The sequence below is a fragment of the Sus scrofa genome, chromosome 6 (genome assembly GCF_054392235.1).
Source record: "Sus scrofa isolate SSC_HxYL_T2T_F1_AM1 chromosome 6, Sscrofa_HxYL_maternal_Yorkshire_Landrace_v2.0, whole genome shotgun sequence".
In the NCBI taxonomy this organism is placed as follows: Eukaryota; Metazoa; Chordata; class Mammalia; order Artiodactyla; family Suidae; genus Sus; species Sus scrofa.
The window spans coordinates 132896673-132912321 of record NC_139388.1 but is presented as its reverse complement, the minus strand read 5'-3'; the positions used below and the strand labels follow the sequence as shown (position 1 = coordinate 132912321).

The window sequence follows — 15649 nt, the reverse complement described above, 5'->3', positions numbered from 1 at the left end:
TCCAATTTGGATAGCTTCTATTTCTTTTCTTTGTCTGATTGCTGTGGCTAGGTCTTCCAATACTATGTTGAATAAAAGTGTTGAGAGTGAAAATCCTTGCCTTGTTCCGGATTTAGTGGGAAGGCTTTCAGCTTTTCTCCATTGAGTAGTATATTTGCTATGAGTTTGTCATAAATGGCTTTTATCATGTTAAGGTATGTTTCCTCTATACCCATTTTGGTGAGAGTTTTTATTATGAATGGGTGTTGGACATTGTCAAATAATTTTCTGCATCTATTTAGATGATCATGTGATTTTTGACCTTTATTAATGTGGTGTATGAATTTGATTGATTTGCATATGTTGAACCATCCTTGTAAACTTGGGATGAATCTCACTTGATTGTGGTGTATGATCTTTTTCGTATGATGTTCGATTCAGTTGGCTAAAATTATGTTGAGAATTTTTGTGTCTATATTCATTAAAGATATTGGCCTATAATTTTCTTTTTTGGTAATATCTTTCATTTTGGTATTGGGGTGATAGGGTCTTAATAAAATGTCTTTGGGATTATTCCTTCAATCTTTTGGAAAAGATTAAGAAGGATGGGTGTGAGTTCTTTGTATGTTTGGTAGAATTCGCCTCTGAAGCCATCTCGTCCTGGAATTTTCTTTGTAGTGAGTGTTTTTATTACTTATTCATTTCTAGTGATTGGTCTATTCAGTTTATCTATTTCTTCTTGGTCCATTTCTTCTAGGTTGTCAAATTTGTTGGCATGATAGTCTTCATTGTATTCTATTATGGTTTTTTTTTTTGTATTTCTGGAATATCTGTTCTGATTTCTCCTTTTTCATTTCTTATTTTATTTGGATTTTTTCTCTTCTCTTCCTGGTGAGTCTGGCCAGAGGTTTGTCAATTTTGTTTACCTATTCAAAGAACCAGCTCTTGGTTTGATTAATTTTTTCTTTTGTTTTTTGAATCTCTATTTTATTGATTTCCTCTTTGATCGCTACGATTTCCTTCCTTCTGCTGACTTTAGGTTTTGTTTGTTCTTTTTCTAATTTATTTAGGTGGTGGGTTAAGTTGTTGAATTGAGATTTTTCTTCTTTTTTGAGGAAGGCCTATATTGCTATGAACTTCCATCTAAGCACTGCTTTTGTAGCATGGTTTTTTTTCATTTTATTATTATATTTTAATATTTATTTCCCCATATTTATTTTTTATTTATTTTTGTATTTATTTTTTATTTATTTTTTATATTTATTTTTTTCTACTGTACAGCATGGTAACCCAGTTACACATACATGTACACATTCTATTTTTGCACACTATCGTGCTCCATCATAAGTGACTAGACATACTTCCCAGTGCTACACAGCAGGATCTCATTGTTAATCCATTCCATGAGCAATAGTTTGCATCTGTTAAACCTAAACTCCCCAACCACCCCACTCCCTCCCCCTCAGCAACCACAAGTCTATTCTCCAAGTCCGTGATTTTCTTTTCTGCAGAAAGGTTCCTTTGTGCCATATGTTATATTCCAGATATGTGATATCATATGGTATTTGTCTTTTTCTTTCTGACTTACTTCACTCAGTATGAGAGTCTCTAGTTCCATCCATGTTGCTGCAAATGGCATTATTTTGTTCTTTTTTATGGCTGAGTAGTATTCCATTGTGTATATATACCACATCTTCCTAATACAATCATCTGTTGATGGACATTTGGGTTGTTTCCATGTCCTGGCTATTGTGAATAGAGCTGCAATGAACATGCAGGTGCGTGCATCTTTTTTAAGGAAAGTTTTGTCTGGATATATGTGGCATAGATTTTTAATGGTTGTTTTTATTATCATTTGTCCCAAGGCATTTTTTAATTTCCTTATTGATTTCCTCATTGACCCATTTGTTTTTCTAGTAGCATGTCATTTAGTCTCCATATAGGCAGTTTTTTCTCCTTTTTCTGTGGTTTATTTCTAGTTTCATGCCATTGTGGTCAGAGAAGATACTTGAAATAATTTCTATGCTCCTAAATTTGTTGAGGTTAGCTTTGTGCCCCAGTATGTGGTCAATCCTTAAAAATGTTCCATGTGCACTTGAGAAGAATGTGTATTCTAATTTTTTTTAATGTAATGTCCTGAAAATATCAATTAAATCTAATTTTTCTACTGTGTCATCTAAGATCTCTGTTGCCTTATTGATTTTCTGTCCATTGATGTCATTAGGGTGTTAATGTCTCCTACTATTATTGTATTCCCATCAATTTCTCCTTTTATATCTATTAGAATTTTTTTATCCATCTGGGTGCTCCTATATTAGGGGCATATATATTGACAATGGTAATATCCTCTTCTTGAATGGATCCTTTTACCGTTAAATAGTGTCCTTCTTTGTCTTTCTTTATGGCCTTCATTTTAGAATCTATTTTGTCTGATATGAGTATTGCAACTCCTGCTTTCCTATCTTGTCCATTGGCATGAAATATCTTTTCCCAACCCCTTGCTTTCAATCTATATGTATCCTTTCCCTAATATGAGTCTCCTGTAGATAGCAGATTGAAGGTTTTTGCTTTTTTATCCAATCAGCCACTCTGTGTCTTTTGAGTGGAGCATTCAGTCCATTGACATTTAAGGTAATTATTGATAAGTATATATTTATTGCCACTTTAAACCTTGTTTTCCAGTTGATTCTATGTTTCTCCTTTGTTCCTTTCTCTTTTTTTGGTGATTTTATTTTATGCTTGTGTACTTTTTTTGTGTGTGAATATAATGTTTGGTTTTTATTTGTGATTGCCCTGTTTTTAAAGAATGTTAACCCCTTCCTATATCTGCTTCCTTTAGCCTGATAGTCATATAGGCTCAAATACATTATTTTAAAGAGGCTAGACTTTCTTACTTTCCTTCCCTGCATTCTATGATTTTGAAGTCCTTTTTTAACATCCTCATGTTTGTCCTTTTGCTGTTCCTTGTGTTTATCATCACTTTTACTGTAGGTTTTTTTTTTTTCCTTTTAGATCTCTAGGCTGGCTTATTTAGGTGATTGCTTTCCCATTGTGATTTCCTCCATCCTATTTCTTCTTAATTCTTTTTTATTTAGAGAAGCCCTTTCATTATTTCTTTTGGAATGTGTTTAATATTACTATACTCTTTTTGCTTTTGTTTGCTGGAGAAATTCTTTAGTTCTCCTTCTATTTTAAATGATATTCTTACTGGGTAGAATATTCTAGGCTGAAAATTTTTCCCTTTTAGAACTTTGAATATATCTTGCCACTCTCTTCTGGCCTTTAGTGTTTCTGTAGAGAAATGAGCTAATAGCCGTATGGGGATTCCCTTATATTTAATGCTTTGTTTTTCTCTTGCTGCCTTCAGAATCCTCTAACATTTGTCACTTTTATTATAATATATCTTGGTGTGGGCCTATTTGGGTTCAACTCATTTGGGGACTTCTGTGCTTCCTGTATCTTGATATCTGTTTCTTTAGATTTGCAAAGATTTCAGACATAATTTCTTCAAATATATTTTCAATCCACTTTTCTTTTTCTTCTCCTTCCAGAATTCCTATTATACATATATTGGCCTGCTTTGTATTATCCCATAGATCCCTTACACTGCTTTCATGGTTTTTCATTTGGTTTCCTGTCTGTTGTCCTGATTGTGTAATTTCCATTATTTTATCTTCCAAGTCACTAATTAATTGCACTGCATTATTCATTCTACTCTTTAGTGCCTTTAGCTCAGTTTGAAACTCAACAAATGAATGTTCTAATTTTTCTATGTTCCTCCTTAAATTTTCTATTTCCTTTCTAAAGGAATCTGCATTACTGTTCATATCCACTCTTAATTCTGTCATATTCACCTTTAATTTCTTTTCCAATAGTTTTCTTCCTTCAATAAGACTTTCACAATCTCATTTTTGAACTCAATTCCATAGATTTTGAGTGGTTGTGTCTTCATTATCATTTGTCTCAAGGTATTTTTAAATTTCCGTCTTGATTTCCTCATTGACCCATTGGTTTTTTGGTAGCATGTTGTTTAGTCTCGTAAGTTTTTTTCTCATTTCTTTTCCTGTGGTTGATTTCTAGTTTCATGCCATTGTGGTCAGAGAAGATACTTGAAATAGTTTCTATACTCTTAAATTATATGATCAATTCGTTGACAATGTTCCATGAGCACTTGAGAATATATATTCTGATTTTTTTTGAATGTAATGTCCTGAAAATGTCAGTTAAGTCTAACTTTTCTATTGTGTCTTTTAGGATCTCTGCTGCTTTATTGATTTTCTGTCTAGAGGATCTGTCCATTGTTTTGAGTGGGGTGTTAACGTCTCCTACTATGATTATATTCCCATCAATTTCTCCTTTTATGTCTGTTAGTATTTGTTGGAGGTATCTTGGTGCTCCCATATTAGGGGCGTATATATTGATGATAGTGATATCCTCTTCTTGAAAGGATCCTTTAACCATAAAGTAGTGTCCTTCTTTGTCTTTCTTTATGGCCTTCATTTTAAAGTCTATTTTATCGGATATGAGGATTGCAACTCCTGCTTCCCTGTCTTGTCCATTGGCATGAAATATCTTTTCCCATGCCCTCATTTTCAATCTATCTGTGTCCTTTGCCCTAAGGTGAGTCTCTTGTAGATAGCAGACTGAAGGTTTTTGCTTTTTCATCCAATGTCTTTTGAGTGGAGCATTCAGTCCATTGACATTTAAGGTGATTATTGATAGATATGTATTTAATGCCATTTTAAATCTTGTTTCCCAGTGGATTCTATGTTTCTCCATTTTTCCTTTCTTTTTTTGGTTGGATGATTTCCATTTATTTTATGCTTGAGTACTTTTCTTTTTTGCTTTTGTAAATGTAATGTTTGGCTTTGATTTGTGGTTGCCCTGTTTTTTAAGTATATTAACCCCTTCCTGTGTCTGCTTGTTTTAGCCTGATATTCACATAGTCTCAAATACATTATTTTTAAAAAGAATCTATATTTTCTTACTTTCCTCCCCCACATTCTATGATATTGAAGTACTTTAACATCTTCATGTTTGTTCTTTTGTTGTTCCTTGTGTTTATCATTTCTCTTACTGTAGTCTTTTTTTTTCTTTTATATCTGTATGGTGGCTTATTTAAGTGATTGCTTTCCAATTGTGGTTTCCTCCATCTTATTTCTTCTTTTTTTATTTAGAGAAGCCTTTTCAGTATTTCTTTTAGAATGGGTTTAGCATTGCTGTACCCTTTCAGCTTTTGTTTGTTGGAGAAATTCTTTATTTCCCCTTCTATTCTAAATAATAATTCTTGCTGGATAGAGTGCTCTACACTGCAAATTTTTTCCCTTTCAGAGCTTTAAATATATCTTGCCACTCCCTTCTGGCCTGTGGTGTTTCTATAGAGAAATCAGCTGATAAGCCTTATGGGGGTTCCCATATAATTAACGCTTTGTTTTTCTTTTGCTGCCTTTAGAATTTTTGCCATTTTTATTATAATATGTCTTGGTGTGGGCCCATTTGGGTTCAACTTGTTTGAGGCCCTCTGTGCTTTCTGTATCTTGATATCAGTTTCCTTTAGATTTGTAAAGTTTTCAGACATAATTTTTTCAAATATATTTTCAATTCCCCCTTTTATTTCCTTCTTCTTCTGGAATTCCTATTATGCATATATTGGCCTGTTTTATATTATCCCATAGATCTCTTCTACTGCTTTCATGTTTTTTCATTTGGTTTTCTGTCTGCTCTCCTGATTGTGTGAATTCCACTATTCTATCTTCCAAGTCACTAATTCATTCCTCTGCATTATTCTTTCTGCTCTTTGGTGTCTTTACTTCAGTCTGCATCTCAACAAATGAATGCTCTAATTTTTCTATGTTCCTCCTTATATTTTCTATTCCTTTCTAAAGGAATCTGCATTACTGTTCGTATCCACTCTTAATTCCTTGATATTCAGCCTTAATTCTTTAAGTATTTTCACTATCTCCCTTTTAAACCCAATGTCTTTCATACTTCAGAGGTCTGTTTCATCGTGTGCTGCTTCAGGGATATTCTCCTGTTGCTTTAACTGGGAATGGTTTCTGAGTTTCTTCACTTACATTTTTCTTTTTCTGTGAGTTTAGGGAAGCCAAACTGTAGTCTTGGAGGGCTGCTTCTATGCAAGAGCACCCCTTCGTATTTTGTGGAGTGTTACTATTTATTTTTGGTGTACAAGTTTGAATATTTGCTCTTTGGTGTGAGCAGGCTGTTATCTCCAGGGTGCTGAGTGTGTTTCCAGGGAGAAGGAAGCAGTGGGAAGGGCTTGTAGTCAGTCCCTGGTTGCTGAGCTCTTAACAGCAGCAGGGACCTGCGTGAAGGTGGAACAGGCTACTCCTAGGTGCAGGGCCCTGGGAAGTGGTAATGAGCCTTAGGCAGATTTACAAAGTGCCCAGAGCATTTGGCAGTGGTAGCAGCAGGGTGTATGAGTTCCCAGGGGAGTGAGAGCAAAAACAGGTGGTGTTTGGTCACAATGCCCTCTTCTGTGGTGCCTTCTGAGGTGATTGGGGTCACAAGTGGTGCCTGTTCATGGGCCCCCCTAATGGTGGTGGGCCACACACACCTCTGGAGTCAGAGATAACTGTGGTGGTTTGCCCCCACCACCTGCAGACCATGCAAGAAACACCCCATCTCAACCCATACAGGAGGTGCTGCACAGGCTGCTCCTAGTTGCAGAGTCCTGGGAAGTGACAGTGATCAGTCATGTGTGGGCAGTGCTTAGAGTGCTTGGTAATTGCAGCAGCAGGGTGGGTGTGTTCCAGGGAGATAAGATCAACAAGAGGTGGTGCTTGGTTGCAGTGCCCTCTTTTTTGCCAATATCTGAGGTGACTAGGGCCACAGGTGGAGCATTTTCACAGGACACCCCCCCCCAGTGGTTGCAGGCCACACCTCCCTCTGGTTTCTGAAATGACTGCTGTGATTTGTCCCCACCACCTGTAGAGCAGGCAAGAAACACCCCATCTCAACCCATACAGGAGGTGCTGCACAGGCTGCTCCTAGTTGCAGAGTCCTGGGAAGTGACAGTGATCAGTCATGTGTGGGCAGTGCTTAGAGTGCTTGGTAATTGCAGCAGCAGGGTGGGTGTGTTCCAGGGAGATAAGATCAACAAGAGGTGGTGCTTGGTTGCAGTGCCCTCTTTTTTGCCAATATCTGAGGTGACTAGGGCCACAGGTGGAGCATTTTCACAGGACACCCCCCCCCCAGTGGTTGCAGGCCACACCTCCCTCTGGTTTCTGAAATGACTGCTGTGATTTGTCCCCACCACCTGTAGAGCAGGCAAGAGGCTCCATGCCACACTTAACCTCCCTTTGCCCTTAGCCCACACAAGAGGTGCCCAGCCACCCATAGCCCACATAAGAGGTGCCTATCTCCCATTGCACGAGCAAGTGTTGTCTAGTCACCCACAGCCCCTGCCAGAGATGCCCCACCCTCTGAGTTAATGGATGTGCAGGAAAAGAGATTCTTATGGCAGTCCACCCCTCCTCTTCTCGCCCTCCAAGACAGTGGTGCCTTGCTTCTCCTCTGGGCCCATACCTCCTCCCAGGTTCCCTCAGCTGTGGTGTCCCACTCCCCAGCCCATGGAACACTTCTCTCTAGCCCCTCAGGCTGTCTCCACACAGCCAAAACTGACCTCCAGAGCCTGAGTTTCAGTGCCCAGCCCCTGCCTGAGCATTTCAGGCTGTGATGTCCACGGCAGTAGTTTAGATGATGTGTGCAGCTCTCACTCTGCTTTGCCCTCCTCAGACCAGCTGCTGCACTTTTCTTGATGACTTTGAGGTCTAGGCTGATATCCCCATTGGTTAGTTAGGTGGCTTCCCAGGGTGTGTGTTCCTTTTCTCTTTTACAGCTCCCTCTCAGGAGTGCTAGTACCATCCTGATTCCTTTTCCCTCCCTCTTTTCTCTTTTGTTCTACCCAGATATGTGGAGAGTTTCTCACCTTTTTTGGAGGTTTAAGTTCTTCTGCCAGCATTCAGTAGATGTTCTGTGTGAATTGTTCTACATGTAGTTATGGTTTTTTTTTTATGTTTGTGGGAGAAGGTGAGCATGATGTCTTACTCCTCCACCATCTTGATCCTTCCTCCTTTATGAATTAAATTTAGACATTGATTTCTGAAATAAACTGTAAATAGTAAATGGCATCTCTTTCCATTGTTTGCATACTAGATACTACATTAAATATTTTCTTATATCTTTTGAAAAATGGGAAAACAAACATTCATAATGAAAAATATACTTATTCCTCATTTATTCATCATGTTCCATAGCTTTAAAAAAAAAATCTCAAAAGTCTATCATTTCTTTTTCTTTCTGGCTATATCCTTCCTCTACTGCTGCCATCCCTTTGGACCTGTCAACCTGCACACTGACACTGTTATCAGAAAACATGGGGTTCACCAACTTCAAGTTTCTGGAAGTAAGGCCAAAAAACCCAGATTCAGGCAATCACAGTTCATGCAGCTGTCACTTGGCGGGTGACATTCAAATTTCTTGTCACTGACTTTGTCATTTAGTTACCTCTTGCTCTCAGGAAAAACTCCAAATTCCTTAGCATGGAATAAAAACACCCAAATCAGTTTAGTTCCTGTGGAAGTATTCAGCTTTATCTCCCTCCTACTCTCCTCTGCCTCTTTCCTCTGTCTGGCAGCCAGTCAAATAGACAGCTTACAATTCCAAACAGTTCTTTATCACCTATGCTCTTTGTGTTTTCTTATCCCATTTCCCATATTTTTCCTTGTTCTTTTGGTATATATTTCCATATCATCTCCACCAAAAAGCAGACAATATTGACACCAAGCTGGATGTCTGTTCTGTGTTCCAATCGTCCCCTCTTTTGTACCTGTCATAGGACTTATGACTATGTATGTAAATTGCCTGTTCATCTATTTTTCCAGTTTATAGCATGCAGTTCTTCATGGCGGCTTGTGTCACCTCCCACTTGTAATTCCAGTGCTTGTTACAGTACCTGAGGACATGACTGTTGAGTAAATGAATGAGGAATGAGAAAACCAGAAGCTCTGTTAACTAAGCCTCGAGAGCATTTAGCTCAGCATGTAACCATGGGGTGGGAGGGGGGAGGAATGATAAAATAGTCACCATGTATTTTGTGTTAGAATCAAATATAGATATTTTTCCTTCTTAATACTTAGAAAGGTCTCAGCTAATCTTACCTAATTTATATTTAGTTAACTAGGAAGTATTTAAAGAATGTTATTCTTTTGCTCTCCAGGTACTGCTAAATTTGAATCTGGATCCTATAGAGCTTCTCCAAGATCTACTGACAATCAACTTGTGAAAGCATCCCAATAATAGGTACAGATTTTGGAAAAAATTACATGATCTTAAAGATAGTTTAAAAATTTATCTATTGGACTATTTAACATTTTAGTTATATCCCATTAAATAAGATGTGGAAATCTTTATGAAAGGAACATATTTTTGTATCATATGTGCATGACGAGTATTTGTATAGTATTTTAAACCATGTTTCTCTGCATCCAACTTTTAAATTTTGTGAATAAAACCCAGAAATTTTGAATTTTAGATACTCCGAGCTCAGATACCAGCTGTTTAATCAGCACACAAACACTCAAACCTGTCATTAATATTTAGCGTTGTTGATTAGATACCTTTGTTACAGTTTCTAGTTTTTATCACTATATATAGACCTAAAAATTTAGACATCATTTGAATATACTGCTGCTGTGGCTATTGTCAATATTTTGATATATCACAATTGTTAGCCACAAAACTCATTCTATGTAACTTAAACTCTGATACATAGATCTTTCCTCATGGAACGATAAGATATGCCTATCGTTCCTTGTCTATGCATTTTTAATTTACTTTTTGGAAATAGTTTTAAAATTGGAAAATTTCTGAGCACCTCAGACAGACATCATCACCAAACTACCACATCTTCCATATATTTCCCTAAGGTATCAGTTATCTGTCCTATGTGTCATTAGTTCTCCATAAGGACTTTCTCTCCCTCACTACCAAGAAGTCATTTTTTTTTTTTAGAAAATGCCTTTCTCCTACTCCTTGCCATTTATTAAATTCTATGTAAACCCCCAATTTTAGCCACCCCTTCACATCATATTTGTTAACATCTGCATATAGATACATATAATTAAATTTTTTTCTCAGGGTAATCTGCTTTTGTCTATTTAATTTTCAAATTCCCAATCACTGAACCTGAGAGGGTAGAGGAAATATTTTTCTTCCCAACAATTCCAAGAGCTAAAAGTTTAATAACTCTTACCTACATCCTCTATTCCCTTTTCTTTCTGTCCTGTATACTTGGCAAAACCCCCACTACACAAGAGATTAATAATCATTTCCCCCCCTTACCCTCACCCAGGCATCTCTGTGCTGCTGAAGAAAATCAGGAACTTGCCCAATGAGCCTACTATTTTTATTTGCATCTTTATTCTTCAGATGAGGAATTAAAATCTCTTGCTATAGAGGACAAGATGGCGGAGGAGTAGGGGGACATGCTCACCCTCTCCCACTAACACAACAAAAAAAGCACATCTACAGAATAAATGACTCACACAGAACAGCAACCAATCGCTGGCAGAGGAACCTAAACTCCAATAATGGCAAGAAGTTCATGACATTACTGGGCAGAACGGGAGAAAAGAGGAGAGTGAGAGAAGGTGAATCCGAGCGGGACGGGCGCTCCCGAAAGGGAACTGCGGAGGAGAAAGGGATCCCACACCCTGGAAAGTCACCTACAGGGGGAAAGATCAAACAAACCGGAGGAATCTCCAGATGCAGCGAAGAGTGTAGCAGTAAGTTGGAGTACGGAAAAGCCAATCAAGAACCCAACGGACCATCTGAACTATGGGCACAGTCACCAAAAATTGAGACTCCTGGGTGGGGGCTGGGCACCAAGACCTCGCCTCTGAAGGTTAGTCCCTGAGAGAGGGCCGGGGACGCCTGGGTGGGGGCTGGGCACCGAGACCTCGCTTCCGAAGGTTAGTCCCCGAGAAAGGGCCGGGGGCGCCGCCTGGGTGGGGGCTGGGCACCGAGACCTCACCTCCGAAGGTTAGTCCCCAGGCTGGGGGGGCGGGGCGGAGCAGAAACTGCTTGGGAGGTCTAGAAACCATTTGACGGGGCAGAGACTGCCTGGGAGACTAGAAAACAAAGCTGTCGCAGAGGAAGGGAACAATACTCTAGGGGTGGGGAAGTGGAAAGCCACATCAGAGGGAACCTGGGAGAAGAGCCTGGTCTGCGCCCGTGCTGGGGAGGGGTGAGAAGAAGGGGTAGGTCCCCATAGAATACCCTCCACACCACAACAAGCTTACAGGCCCACTAGCTAGCTGAAAGCTGTGCTTCCCAGTGCATCCCCTCCCCCCACCCCCGCCACCCCCTACACTCTTGCCGAATCTGGGGCTGCCTGCCATCCAGGAGGGCTGGCCTCAACAATTGCCTGAAGCCTATCACCGCAGGGGCTGTCCCTGCACAGGCCTGCTTGCCCTTTGGAGGGGCTACACTTTCGCAGAGCAGCACCAAATACCACCAGCCCCAGAGAAAAGGCCTGCAGCCCAGAAAAGCTAGAACAAGCTTAGCCAGGCCGTGAATAGATCAGCCTAATTCTTCGACGGTTTTTCTGAGTCGGGTTGCCCGGGGAGGAGCCTCTTGGGTTTCCAACGGCCCTGCTACCCACCCAAGCCCCCAGGGGGTGCCCCACCCCCTCGGAATAGCTGCTCAGCACCACCAGCCCCCTGGAAGAGCCCCTGCAGCCCAGAAAAGCTGCAACAAGCTCGGCTGGACTGTGAAAAGATCCGCCTACATTCTCAGGCTGTCCTTCTGAGTTGGGCTGCCCTAGGGAAGAGCCTCTTAGGTTCTCAGTGACCCAGATAGCTGCTCCAGCCCCCAGGGGGTGCTGCACTCCTGAGGAACAGCTGCCCAACACCGTCAACCCCCTGCAAGAACCCCACAGCCTAAAAACACCAGAGCAAGCTCTGCATGACCAAGTGAAATCTGCTACCATCGTGGGGTGGACCTCCCAGTCCTGTCTGCCCTCAGGAAGTCCTCCTTTGCTTCAAAGAAACACTGTTAGTCCCATCAACACTCCAGAAAAGCCACACTGCCTCAAAAAAGATTGACCAACAACGCCAGCCCTCAGGAAATATTCCACGGCAGTGACAAGGCAAACACTGCCCAATCACGGAGAGTACAACTCCCTCAGGAGAAAGAAAACAACAAGCAAGATGAAGAAGCTGAGAAACCACCCCCAGTCAAACCAACAGGAGAACTCACCTAAAACAGTCAACAATGAAACAGATCTCGGCAGTCTGACAGACCTGGAGTTCAAAAGAGAAATAGTGAAAATACTGAAGGAATTAAGAGAAGATATGAACAGTAATGCAGATACCCTCAGAAAGGAACTAGAACATATAAGGAGGAGCCAAGAAAAACTAGAACATTCATTTGCAGAGATGCAAACTGAACTAGGGGCAGTAAAAACCAGAATGAATAATGCAGAAGAACGAATCAGTGATATGGAAGATAGAATAATGGAAATAACTCAATCCGGTCAACAGACAGAAAACCGAATCAAAAAACTGGAAACCAATATAAGAGACCTATGGGATAATATAAAGCAGGCCAATCTACGCATAATAGGAATTCCAGAAGGAGTAGAAAAAGATAAGGGGATGGAAAATATATTTGAAGAAATTATCAATGGAAACTTCCCAAATCTAAAGGATACTGGGTTGAAGATACAAGAAGCACAGAGGGCCCCAAACAAACTGAACCCAAACAGACCCACACCAAGACACATCATAATAAAAATGGAAAAAGTTAGTGATAAAGAGAGGATCCTAAAGGCAGCAAGAGAAAAACAGAATGTTACCTACAAGGGAACCCCCATAAGAATATCAGCTGATTTCTCTACAGAAACACTACAGGCCAGGAGGGAATGGCAAGAGATATTTAAAGTGCTCAAAGGAAAAAATATGCAACCTAGAATACTCTATCCAGCAAGAATATCATTTAAAATAGAAGGGGAAATAAAAATTTTTCCCAACAAACAAAAACTTAAAGAATACAGCAACACAAAACCCAGGTTAAAGGAAATATTGAAAGGGCTTCTCTAAACCAAAAAGAAAGGAAGGAAAGGGAAGAAAAAAGAAAAGAAAAGAAAAAAAAAGAAGAAGAAGAAGAGGAAGAATTAGGACTGAGGAAACTGCAATCAGAGAGCAGTCAATCAAATAAGCCAGCATACAGATTTAATCATGAACATGCTTCAAACAAAATAAAATTAAAAAGACATGACAGAAAAGCAGGAGTCGCAACACTCATATCAGACAAAATAGACTTTAAAACAAAAGACATAAAGACAAAGAAGGACACTATTTAATGATTAAGGGATCCATCGAAGGAGAGGATGTTACTATCATCAACATATATGCCCCAAATATAGGAGCACCCAGATACATACAACAAATATTAACAGACAGAAAGGGAGATATTGATGAGAATACAATCATAGTAGGAGACCTTAATACCCCCCTCACATCAATGGACAGATCCTCTACACAGAAAACCAATAAAGCAACAGAGATCCTAAAGGAAACAATAGAAAAGTTAGACTTCATTGATATCTTCAGGACACTACATCCAAAAAAAGCAGAATACACATTCTTCTCAAATGCTCATGGAACATTCTCAAGAATCGACCACATATTGGGACACAAAGCGAATCTCAATAAATTTAGGAGCATAGAAATTATCTCAAGTATCTTCTCTGACCACAATGCCATGAAATTAGAAATCAACCATGGGAAAAGGAAAGAGAAAAAACCTACTACATGGAGACTAAACAACATGCTACTAAAAACCAATGGGTCAATGAGGAAATCAAAAAGGAAATTAAAAACTACCTTGAAATAAATGATAATGAAGACAAAACCTCTCAAAATCTATGGGATGCTGTGAAAGCAGTGCTCAGAGGGAAATTTATAGCACTACAGGCCTTTCTCAAAAAAGAAGAAAGATCCCAAATTGACAACTTAACCCTCCACCTAAATGAATTAGAAAAAGAACAAAAAAGTCCTAAAGTAAGCAGAAGGAAGGAAATTATAAAGATCAAAGAAGAAATCAATAAAATAGAGACTCAAAAAACAATAGAGAAAATTAATTAAACCAAGTTCTTTGAAAAGGTGAACAAAATTGACAAACCCCTGGCCAGACTCACTAAAAAGAGGAGAGAAAGAACCCAAATCACCAAAATCATAAATGAAAAAGGAGAAATCACAACAGATACAGCAGAAATACAAAAAACCGTAAGAGAATACTATGAACAACTATATGGCAACAAGTTTGACAATCTGGAAGAAATGGACAATTTTCTAGAATCTTACAACCTGCCAAAACTGAATCAAGCAGAAACAGACCAACTGAACAGACCGATCACTAGAAATGAAATTGAAAAGGTCATAAAATCACTCCCTACAAATAAAAGCCCAGGGCCAGATGGCTTCACAGGTGAATTTTATCAAACATATAAAGAGGAATTGGTGGCCATCCTCCTTAAACTCTTTTAAAAGGTTGAAGAAGAAGGAATACTCCCAAAGACATTCTATGATGCCACCATCACCCTAATTCCAAAACCAGGCAGAGATACCACCAAAAAAGAAAACTATCGCCCAATATCATTGATGAATATAGATGCAAAAATTCTCAACAAAATCTTAGCCAACCGAATCCAACAACATATCAAAAAAATTATACACCATGACCAGGTTGGGTTCATCCCAGGTTCACAAGGATGGTTCAACATACGCAAATCAATCAGCATCATACACCACATTAACAAAAGAAAAGTCAAAAATCATATGATCATCTCAATAGACGCAGAAAAAGCATCTGACAAAGTCCAACATCCATTCATGATCAAGACCCTCGCCAAAGTGGGTATAGAGGGAACCTTCCTGAATATAATCAAAGCCATTTATGATAAACCCACAGCAAATATAATCCTCAATAGGGAAAAACTGAAAGCCTTCTCACTCAAATCTGGAACAAGACAGGGATGCCCACTCTCACCACTGCTCTTCAACATAGTTTTGGAAGTCCTAGCCACAGCAATTAGACAAACAAAAGAAATCAAAGGCATCCATATAGGAAGACAAGAGATAAAACTGTCACTGTATGCAGATGACATGATACTCTACATAGAAAACCCTAAGGACTCAACCCCAAAACTATTTGAACTGATTAATAAATTCAGCAAAGTCGCAGGATATAAGATTAACATTCAGAAGTCAGTTGCATTTCTGTATACCAGCAATGAAACATTAGAAAAGGAATACAAAAATACGATACCTTTTAAAATTGTACCTCACAAAATCAAATACCTCGGAATACACCTGACCCAGGAGGTAAAGGACCTATATGCCAAGAACTATAAAACTTTAATCAAAGAAATCAAAGAAGATGGAAAGAAATGGAAAGATAGTCCATGTTCCTGGATTGGGAAAATCAACATTGTAAAAATGGCCATCCTACCCAAAGCAATCTACAGATTCAATGCAATCCCTATCAAATTACCCATGACATTGTTCACAGAACTAGAACAAACAATCCAAACATTTATATGGAACAACAAAAGACCCAGAATCGCCCAAGCAATCCTGAGAAACAA

General features: G+C 39.1%; 1 pseudogene across 1 annotated transcript in view; it reads left to right on the top strand.

The window, feature by feature from the left end:
* LOC102160780 (ankyrin repeat domain-containing protein 26 pseudogene) overlaps nucleotides 1-12647 on the top strand; it is a 38579-nt pseudogene extending 25932 nt beyond the window's left edge. Inside the window, exons 3-4 of the transcript XR_002345106.2 lie at nucleotides 9218-9300; nucleotides 10352-12647. The product of XR_002345106.2 is annotated as an ankyrin repeat domain-containing protein 26 pseudogene (transcript). The remainder of the gene's footprint in view (nucleotides 1-9217; nucleotides 9301-10351) is intronic.
* The last annotated feature ends 3002 nt before the right edge of the window (nucleotides 12648-15649 follow it).